The following is a 9,958-nucleotide window of genomic DNA, read 5'->3' on the forward strand; positions in this document are numbered from 1 at the left end:
CCCCCGCCCCGCGGCCCCTCCTTCTCCCCGCCCGGCCCCACCCTCCGGCGCCTGCTGTCTCCCCCAACCCGCGCCCCCCCCCCGGCCCCCCGCACCCTCCACCCCTTCCCGGCCGCCCGGGGACCTCCCAGGTCTCACACCCACCCAGGGGGCGCCACGCAAGGGCCTCCCAGGCCGGCGAGGTTCCGGGCGTCCCCTCACTCTGAGGCCTGCCCGGTCTCCTCCAGGCCCCCCGGGCCACCCCAGCGCGCGCTGTCCGTCTCACTCCCAGAAGCCGTGGCCTCTCTACACGGCCCTCGCGCATCCTGCTCTTCTTAGGGTCTCCTTTCTCAATTCCCCCGAGTCCCTCAGACACTCCTGTCTCAGGAAGAAGTCGGAACCCCCACGTATTTGGTATCCTCACTTGTCCTCCACCTAGCAAGCCACACCACCCTTCTCACTGCCGGGAACGCTCTCTCCCCGTCACCAGCAAAACATGCTTGCTCCCTGGAAGAACAGGCCCCTCCAGGACCAAGGCGTCCCAAGGACCGATTTTTCCCGAGTCCTTACGAAGTCCGTAAGTCTCCCCTTTCCTTAAGACTCAACTCTCCAATCTCTCTCTTGCTGGCCCTACGCCACGTCTGTGCCCTCCCGGGTCCTCAGAGGCCACCACAGCCCACGGGGCTTCCATCACACCATCTGCTCCTGGGCAGGACCCCAGAACAGCCTCTTCTCTTTGTCTCCCTTCACGGCCCAGGCTCGCACCCGAGAAAACCTCAGGGGCTGACTCAGCGGAGCATTTCCAGCAGTGGAAGCCCACTGTGTCCCCTCCGGGTTCCACCCTCCCTCCTAAGCGTCCAGCGTGGAAGGCTCACCCCAGACACCCCAGATCTGGAGGAGCTGATCTGATTGCGAGGACCAGCTTGGGAGGGGTGAAATCACGGTTGCTGGGAGGAACTGCCAGGGGACCTTAGGGAGTTTTCCTCAAATTGTCGTTAAGGAGATGCACATCAACCCATTTCCCTAGCCCTGCCGAGAGCCACAGTGCATCTCCTGCTTCAGGCCACTTCTCCAGCAATCACAATGCCAAGAAGCTGAGAGCTCCCGGAGCAGCGCCAGAAGGGTGGGTGTGCAGGGGGAGGAGGGGCCCAGTTTCTCTGAGGTGGAGGCGACACCTAGTGGTTTGGGGAGGGAACTAAAGGACAATGCCATTTTATTCTCAGGTACAATGTTTCTTTATTGAACACTGTCTGCCTTGCACAAGCTATGGGGGAGAATGCACAAAGCTGAATGATACAGGCTTACCTATGAGGAGCATTCATTTTTAACCCCTTGGGCTCAGAGGCCAAAGGCAAGCCCCCCAACAACCTCTTTTGCCTTCAAGCCAGTAGAAATGGAAACCTTTGGATAGTCTTTAATACAGACATGTAACTCCAGTTCCAGCTCCTGACAGTTAGTGCAAAGAAACTTCATCCTATCTGAGCAAGGAAAAGAAGATAGACCAGACAAATGGGTAATGGGGCAACCCGAAAAAGACATGACTCTAACTTCACATGCAATCAACCAAATACTTTTCAAGCAACTACACACATTTTAACCAGAGAAGCAAATCCAAATGACACAGTCTCTGCCAGAATCACAGAATTTCAGTGCTAGGAGGAATCTTATAAATATATTGTTCACTCCTCTTCAAATATTTCAAGATATTTCACTTCAATTATTTAAAGATAATTGAAAACTGAGTCTCTGAGAGAGAAATCCCATAGCTTCCTCTCCTGCCCCTCTCCCCCAACCCTACATGGTTTTTTCTTTTTTTTTTTAAATTTTCTGCTCAGGGTCTTAGCTGAGGCACACAGGATCTTTCATCTTCCTTGCAGTATGTGGGATCTTTAGTTGCAGCATGTGAACTCTTAGCATGGCATATAGGATCTAGTTCCCCAACTAGTGGAGAAGGAAATGGCAACCCCCTCCAGTATTCTTCCCTGGGAAATCCCATGGACAGAGAAACCTGGTGGGTTACAGTCCATGGGGTCGCAAAGAGTCGGACATGATTTAGCAACTAAACAGCAACAGAAGCTAAGGTAGTTTCAAGTTGCTCTGTTCCTTAGCACGAAGAAATCCTGAGGCCTGTCACACTCTGGCCAAAGGAGCCTCAAGACCCTTGCTGAGTTCTGAGACCAACATGGGATTTGGGCTCATGACAATCTCCATGTTAAGCCTTGATGCCCCAAACAGACTATTGGTTTAGTACTGAACTTGTAACACATGTAACTTACCTGATTCACAGCTAACTCTGGACCCTCTGGCTTGCTATACACCAGACTGTGCCTCCAAGCCCATAGAATTCCAGAGAAATGAAACACCTTGCCGTCTTTTCTCTGCTTAACCGACCTCGCTTGCGGAAAAAGGCTTTGACTTATATGTGCTTGTCACCTGCACGCAAGACAGGGCCAAGGGAACTTGCCAACAGAGGCCAGAGAGCAGTTATGGGAAGTAAGATAAAATAAGACAGAAAAGATACATTTGCAAATGCAGCATTTCAGTAAGGGAGAGGAGAAGGCGGTATAAAAAAAGAAACATGGTGGAAATTCCCTGGCAGTCCGATGGTTAGGACTCTGCACTTTCACTGCAAGGGTGTGGGTTCAATCCCTGGTCAGGGAACAAAGATCCCACAAGACCCCACAAGCCTTGTGGCTGCAGTGAAAAACCAAAGAAAAAAATAATAGTGAAACATATTAAAGGCAAAAAAGACCTCACTAAAATTCTATATTATTTCTTATAGCCCCAGTGAGGGAAAGAGACAATCCGGAAAACAAGTCAAACCCCCATTATTGCTCATGTGGCCCACTCCCATCCCCCTCCTGACTCCCCTGCCCCTCCATACAGCACGGTTCTAGACTTTGAGGTCACCTTCTCATCATATTCAATATTCTCAAAGAGCTGCTATTATTGTTTAAAGGGTCAAAGGTTTTTACTTTGAGTTGAGACACAATTTTCTAAGTTAAATGTTTTAAAATACTTTCAAATCAAATCCCAGCTTCTAACTTACCTATCAGGATATGTATCCTAAAAGCTGAAATGGTACATATTGCAAGGGTCACAAACCCAAATTTTGTGAAAAGATGGTGCAGAAGAGTAGTTTTTTTCATGGAGAGCCAGTGATTTCCTAAGAAGCCATTTAAGAATTGTCAGGAGAAGTCACCATGCACTTTGATCTCTGATTCTCCATGGAAGCTGTGCTTTGCAACGTGTTGTTTTTAGCAGCAAAACCCTGCCTTCAAACACAAGTTTAAATGTAAAACAGAAAAGAAGCCCAGGTGCCCCAGGTGAAGTAGCAGAGGTGAGCCCCCAATCCTTACCCTATGCCCTTGGCGCTCTCTCAGACAGAGCTCCTAGGCCCTGAACCTCTGGGCAGAAGCTTCCGAACAGGGAGAGAACAGAAGGATGTTCCACGGGCCCTGTATGTACAGATGGCTTCAAGGGAACTCATTTCCAGATCCTCGTCTTCCACATGCACTGTTGCCAAAAATTCACCTGCTGGAGAATGAACTGGTACTCACACAGTCCTTCCCTCACTTGACAAAAGAAAGGCCTGTCCCTCACCCCACCAAACTTTACTAGGATGAATTGTTCTAGAGTGTCACTACACCCAACAAACAGATACATAAATGAACACACTGGTCTAGGGAGGCACGTAAAGGCTAGCTAATGCCTGAAACTACTGGGGCTTCCTGTCTTCCCCACCAGATACAGACTTCTATTATGGGTAAAACCTGGCATTGGAAATGGGGTGTTAAGCCCATTCTGAGATTTCTTACAATTGGCATAGCCAAAGGAAAATACATTAGTGACATACTTTCTTTTAAAAGTAACCAGAGTACACATTTGTGTTTTACCGTCTATAAATTATACCTCAATAACCTGACTTAAAAAAAATGTAATTGGAAAGTTTTATAGGCCACCAAAAAATGCAGATACACTGAAAAATATCCATGAATAAAAAATCCAGTAACTTATTTTATATTTGGCATGCATTATTCCATAAGATAGTTAAAATCTACTTCATCAAATCATCATGAAATATTTTTTATGATTACAATCAGTCCTCAACTTATGAAGTGATTAACATTTTCTGTCTCTTATTAACTTGAATAGTAAATGTTAGATTTCAGTGTAGAGTGGTGTGAGGAGGTTATTGCTATTTTAGGGAGCTTGTGAGCAAAACATCTGAGCTCTGTGGCTTCAAACAATTCTTTGGAAACCAATGGCTACCAATAATAGTAGCTCCTGATCCTATCAGACCTAAGTCTCCCTTCTTCTAATAAACATTTTAAATAATAGCACCCTTACTATCCTAGAATGGAATACATAAGTGGTCTATACACATAATTTCAAAACACCATTACAATGTCCTAAGTCTAATACAAAAGAGAAATAAAAAACAATAGCTTATAATGAAATATAGAAGACTTATTGAAACACTCAGTTTCTTGTACCTAATTGTAAGGAATGAGTAAGTTAGGGTTTAAAAGAAGTAAGATTAGAAACCATATCATTTAAAAAATATACTACATTATACATCAATATTAGAATTAGTAACAATAGCCCAGATTCAAAAATTATACTGAACTCAGCACATTTGACATCAAAAGCATATTGCTAGTGTTGAAGTACAAAGATTAACAGGATAAAAGCCCTTCTCAGACTGTGCTAGTGGTCTGGTGGTTGAGACTCCAGGCTTCCACTGCAAGGGGCAAATGTTTGATCCCTGGTCAGGAACTAAGATCCCACATGCTGTGTAGTGTGGCAAAAAAAAAAAAAAAGTCCTTCTCTCATAAAATATATGACCTAGCGGGATAAGCAGTATCTACTTTAAAACAATATATTCTTAACTATGTGGAACTATTCTCACATTGTAGAGTCTAGCATCTGTGGCCCCTAACTACTGAAATGCCAGTAGCACCAACCTTCTATCACATCACAGTGAAAAATGACCCACAAATGTCCATGACGCCCCTCCCGGGGCAGTACCATTGCTATGAAGCACCATCATCTACAGGATAGAGAACAAGCAGGTCAGCCCATCAGAATCTGCCTCCTGCCTTTCTCCCCATCCTTGTCTGCTGCCAAGTCTGCCTTCCCAACACACAGAGCCGTCTGTTGTTCCCCAAGTGGACACAGTCCCTGTAGTCCATACCCACTGTTTTTCCATCAACCTGAAATGTCTTTTCTTCTTTTGCTTTCTGACTATTATTCTTCTTTGAGACCTTCCAGGCCCCTTTTAATAACCCTTAATACATTGTTTTTACAGCAGATAGTTACCTTGTACTCTACCCCACTAATCTGTGCATTCCACAAGGGAAAGAATTCCTTCATCAACCTTTGTACCTCAACACTGGCAATAAATTTAAGACATCAAATAAATGTTCTCTTAATGAATAAACAAGAGTACAGGTGAAGGAACTCACTTTACAGGAAAAGAATTATTTCCTCTTAGACTGCAGGGAAAGATGGCACAGTGGATTCAGGGATGGGTTTAGTGATAGATCAATGTAACTGTTGGTTGAGCATTGAACTCAGATGGGTATAAACACTCCCACCCACCCCATCAGAATCTTCCTGTGTGCCTTGACATGCCTCACAACAGCACAAACAGATTCCACGTCTCTCTGCTCCCTTTTAGTTATGTGAAAGCTTGGTCCAACCCAACTCATTTAAACTCCAGTCTCAGATCCAACACAGACATCATGTCCTTCCCTCTTCCAGCCCAACCTGAGCCATGGCTGAAGGAGCCTGAAGTGGAGAGCCTGTTTCCTCCTGTGGCTTCTCCATCTTCTCTTCTGCTTCTCTAGAAGGTTCTCTAGAAGGGGGTCTAGCTTCTAGGTAACTGTTACTACAAACCACTGTTGGCTGTGGGTGACAGGCCAGCCCAGCCTGTTGTTTGACAGACATCAAAATGCCAGATCTCTTATGGCACTTGTGAGGCCTCTCCACTGAGCTGTGCCCCAGTGTAGACCATCCTGCCCCTTTAACCCTCTTAGCTCTGTCCAGCAGGGAGCCTCTTGCATGGACTACCAGCAGAATGGCTCAAGTCCAGCTATCTTCCTCCATGTCCCCAGAACCACAAGAAACGCACATTCCCATGCTAAGACAAACAGGAGGAAGGCAGGCTATTCTACTGCTAAGCCCCTTCTGTCTGTCCACACTTAATTGCCTTTCTTCTTAGATAAATGCAGAGCTAAATAAGTCCATTGTCCAAACAGAGAGTCTAGCCAGGGAAACAGAAATTAGTCTCCTTCTGTAGACTCTCTTTGATACCCTCCTGCTTGGTCTGGGGGGCAAAAGAAGGGGGAGGTACTGGCTGCTAGGCTCATGACTCCTCCCTTGAGTCATCGTACAATTTACACAGACTGGAAACGAGGTGAGGTGATGAGGTGATGAGGGGTGGGTGGGGTTAGTGCTTAGAGGTACCAGGACCAGTTCTGCTACCTCGAGAGGGTGACTGACCCAGGCCATTAGCAGCTCTCTCCAGAAGGTGTGATGCTTAGTGTTTCTTTGTCCTCATTTTCAGACCCTCGTCACCAACTCCAGGGCAATAGGAACTCAGTATCTTCTACAGAATGCTGAAGTGAAGGAAAAGTTATACGAAAGAAAGAACTCAACTGCATTCCAAGATGAAGGTGCAAAGCTATCTTCTGAGTGAGGGAAAGAACTGGGAGTTGAAGGTTTAGGCAGAATAAAGAAAGAAGACAGAGCTAGGTTGGGGGCAGAACACTGGATGAAAGCCATGGATGCTTTGTCTCCTCACCCCCACTCTCCCCAAAAAGGCACTTATACATATTACACACAAAATTTTGCATTATCATTTTGGGGACACATGGACCCAGGATCTTCTGAAACCCTTGAAGGCCAGAGGACCCCAGATTAACAAGTCTTAAGCTAAGAGAAAGCAGCCAGGAAGAGACAGTTCACTGTTGTAATGTAAGAGGAAGGAGTGGTATCTGTGCAGGTAAAGCAAATCCTGGAAGGTCAGACATTTAGGGACAGGCATACACTCAGAAGCAGTCCGTGCTAGATGTCAGTTTTCTAAATGAAATGTTTAATCCAAACTATTCTGATTGCTTAACACTATTCAACTTATTTTTCAGTATCATGCCATGATATCCACTTACATGCAGATTTTTTTTTCAATTATATCGGTACTACAATACTACACAGTTGGTTGAAACCACAGATGAGGAACCACATAGGGAGGGCCAACTATATAGTTATGCATGAATTTTAAACTGCCTGCAGCATTGGTGCTCAAAAGCCCCTGCATTATTCAAGGGTCAACATATATACATTTTTGGATGAGAATAGGGCTCTAAAAACAACAGGTGTGCTATATATGACTGCAGAGACTGTATGTGAGTATATGAGACAGTCACAGTCCTCAAACACCTGCTAGATCTGAGAGAGAAAGATGGAGCGGTAATGTGATGCCAGTCTCTCCCACCAAACAGCAGCTGAGGACATGACCCACCAACTACTGAGAGTAACCAGATTGTCTATCCAAAAGGGCAAGAAGATGGTCCAGTACCTGTGATTCAGAAGGAAACAAGAAAAGAACCCAAACAAGAAAAGAACCCTGATGTTTTTCTTTCAAACCCAAACTTTATGGTAATCTGACAGAGGACAAATAAACGGATTCCAGGATCCCCAGATTAAAACCTACTCATGATGAAAATAAATGTAAAAGTGTGTTGTACGTTGTACAGCATGATATACGTGTTCATTATTATGTAATCATTACAGATGTTTCCTACCCAGAGAAGAGGAACGAGACCCCAGCATCAGCAGTTTGAGGTCATATTCTGGAAAGGTGAAATCTTTGAAAAGAATGTGTCTGCTTGTTTTCCTAACAAATGTGCAAAGGTTTTCAAATTTTTCATCTCTTCATTGAAAAGCCTAAGAAGAGGAGCCAGTCAGTGATATGTGACCAGGAGTTAGAAACTCTAGTTTAAATTTGGTTCAGTATAACAAATATTTTATTGAGAGGTCTTCGGAGGACACAAAAATAAGTCAGAATATAGCTCCCTGCCTGACCACCCCCACCCCCCAAGAAGTGTACTGACCAGGAAGGACAGACACCAGTTGCTGTGGCAAAGTGTTGACATGCTCCTTCCTGCCCTACCCGCCCCTTCGTCCTTGGCCTGTTTCTTATCAGATCCACACCGCCCCCTCTCCAGCAAGTCTGACACTCACAGACTGGGCCCTTGGCTCCTGGAGTCCCTGCTGAATCCTGTCAATGAAGGGCACTGGCAGAAGAACAGAACTCAGTCGGAAGTGAGAGAGCGAGAGTATTTCCTCCCCTTCTCCTTCCACCTTGGCCAGCATCTCCTGCAGAAGCTGTGTGTCCCCGGTAGCTGCCGCTGCCCTCAGGTGGGCGCTCCCGAGTTCCAGCTTCTAACTCATCTTTGTTCCCCCAGCCTAGGGATGACAGAAGATTCCTGCTGTGGCTAATCTCTGGCTTGCCTTGCCTTCCCTTGAATAACTTCCCAGGTCTTCCTTCATTTGTATAGCTAGTTCTCTGGATGACATTCCTTCTAATTTAAATACTTACAGTAGTTTCTGTTCTCCTGGCTGAACATGACATGTGGCAGCTAAACCAAAAGTGAACTGACTGCTATCAAGAGCAAAGACCCTGATGTCACCATTGTTAAATTCAAAGCCCACTGCTATTGGTACGGGTCCAGACTGAATTACACAGAGGAACGAAGAGACAGAATTGACTTTCCTCTTCTCCCAAAAGAACACACAAGAGTAAGAGAGAAAAAGAATTGGGGGAAAGAGAGAGGAAGAAGCATTATGGACTGACTACTTCCTTGTCTTCAGGATAATATGGGGAAAAGGCTGCTGACAAGGACAAGGAATATCCTTACTCCTCCCAAAATTCCGATAAATTAAAGAGGAGAATGGACCTGCATACAGCTAGTTTAGGGTCTTTAGAAACCCTAAACACTAAAATTTAGATTATGGTATTCCACCTGCCAAAAAATTAATGAAAATAAAGTCAATCCTTTATACTTATAATACAATACAATATAAGTGTAAATATTAAGTACAATAAATTTGACTTTTTCCCATAGTAACTGCTTGCACATTAAAAAATAATATATGTGTGTGTATGTATATATATATATATATATATGTATATATATATATATATAAATCATTTCCTCCAAATCTGTTTGGGGGCCTGCTTTGTCCCAAGCACACACCTAGTGGGCCCACTGGATGTAGCCTATCCAGTGACGGGCCTGGGCAGCCTGCCTTGTCCAGAGCTCCAGTGGCCAGCCTCTCAGGGATGGTACATGTGCTATTATGGGGGTGCAGGGCGCTGGAGGCTGAGTGTCCTGAGGACCCAGGAGTGTAGAGAATTCTTAAATTCATACGTGCCCAGGAAAACTGAAGGCTTTAGCAGGGAAAGTGAGCTGGAGCACTAACCCTAGGAGTCTCTGAGAGAGCAGGAGGATGCACGGGTTCACCCGCTGGTGGCGAGGTGGACAGTGGCTGTGTCTCCAAGAGGTTATCCACGCACCATCCATCAAACCACCACTGACCATCATCTTCTCAGAGTCAGCTGCGGGTACTCAGCCATAAAAAGAATGAAATAGTGCCATTTGCAGCAACATGGATGGTCCCAGAGAGTGTCGCACTGAGTGGAGTAGGTCAGACAGAGAAAGACAAATATCATATCATATTGCTTATATGAGAAATCTAAAACATAGCTGGACACACAAACTACTTACAAAACAGAAATAGAGCCATAGATATAGCAAACAAACTTATGGTTACCAGGAGGGGAAAGGAGGGAGGAGGGATAAATTGGGAGATTGGGACTGACATACATACAATACTATTAATATAATAGTATAATATACATTAAAGTATGTAACTAATAATGATTTGTGGTACAACACAGAGAACTCTTCTC

The 9,958-nt window shown here is 45.1% G+C and overlaps 1 long non-coding RNA gene across 1 annotated transcript; it reads left to right on the plus strand.

The window, feature by feature from the left end:
* The first annotated feature begins 118 nt into the window (after positions 1-118).
* LOC139039478 (uncharacterized) lies at positions 119-7,734 on the plus strand. Its single transcript, XR_011492743.1, has 2 exons — positions 119-556; positions 6,551-7,734. It is a non-coding gene; the product is annotated as an uncharacterized lncRNA (long non-coding RNA).
* The last annotated feature ends 2,224 nt before the right edge of the window (positions 7,735-9,958 follow it).

The sequence above is a fragment of the Odocoileus virginianus genome, chromosome 18 (assembly GCF_023699985.2).
Source record: "Odocoileus virginianus isolate 20LAN1187 ecotype Illinois chromosome 18, Ovbor_1.2, whole genome shotgun sequence".
NCBI classification, from domain to species: domain Eukaryota; kingdom Metazoa; phylum Chordata; class Mammalia; order Artiodactyla; family Cervidae; genus Odocoileus; species Odocoileus virginianus.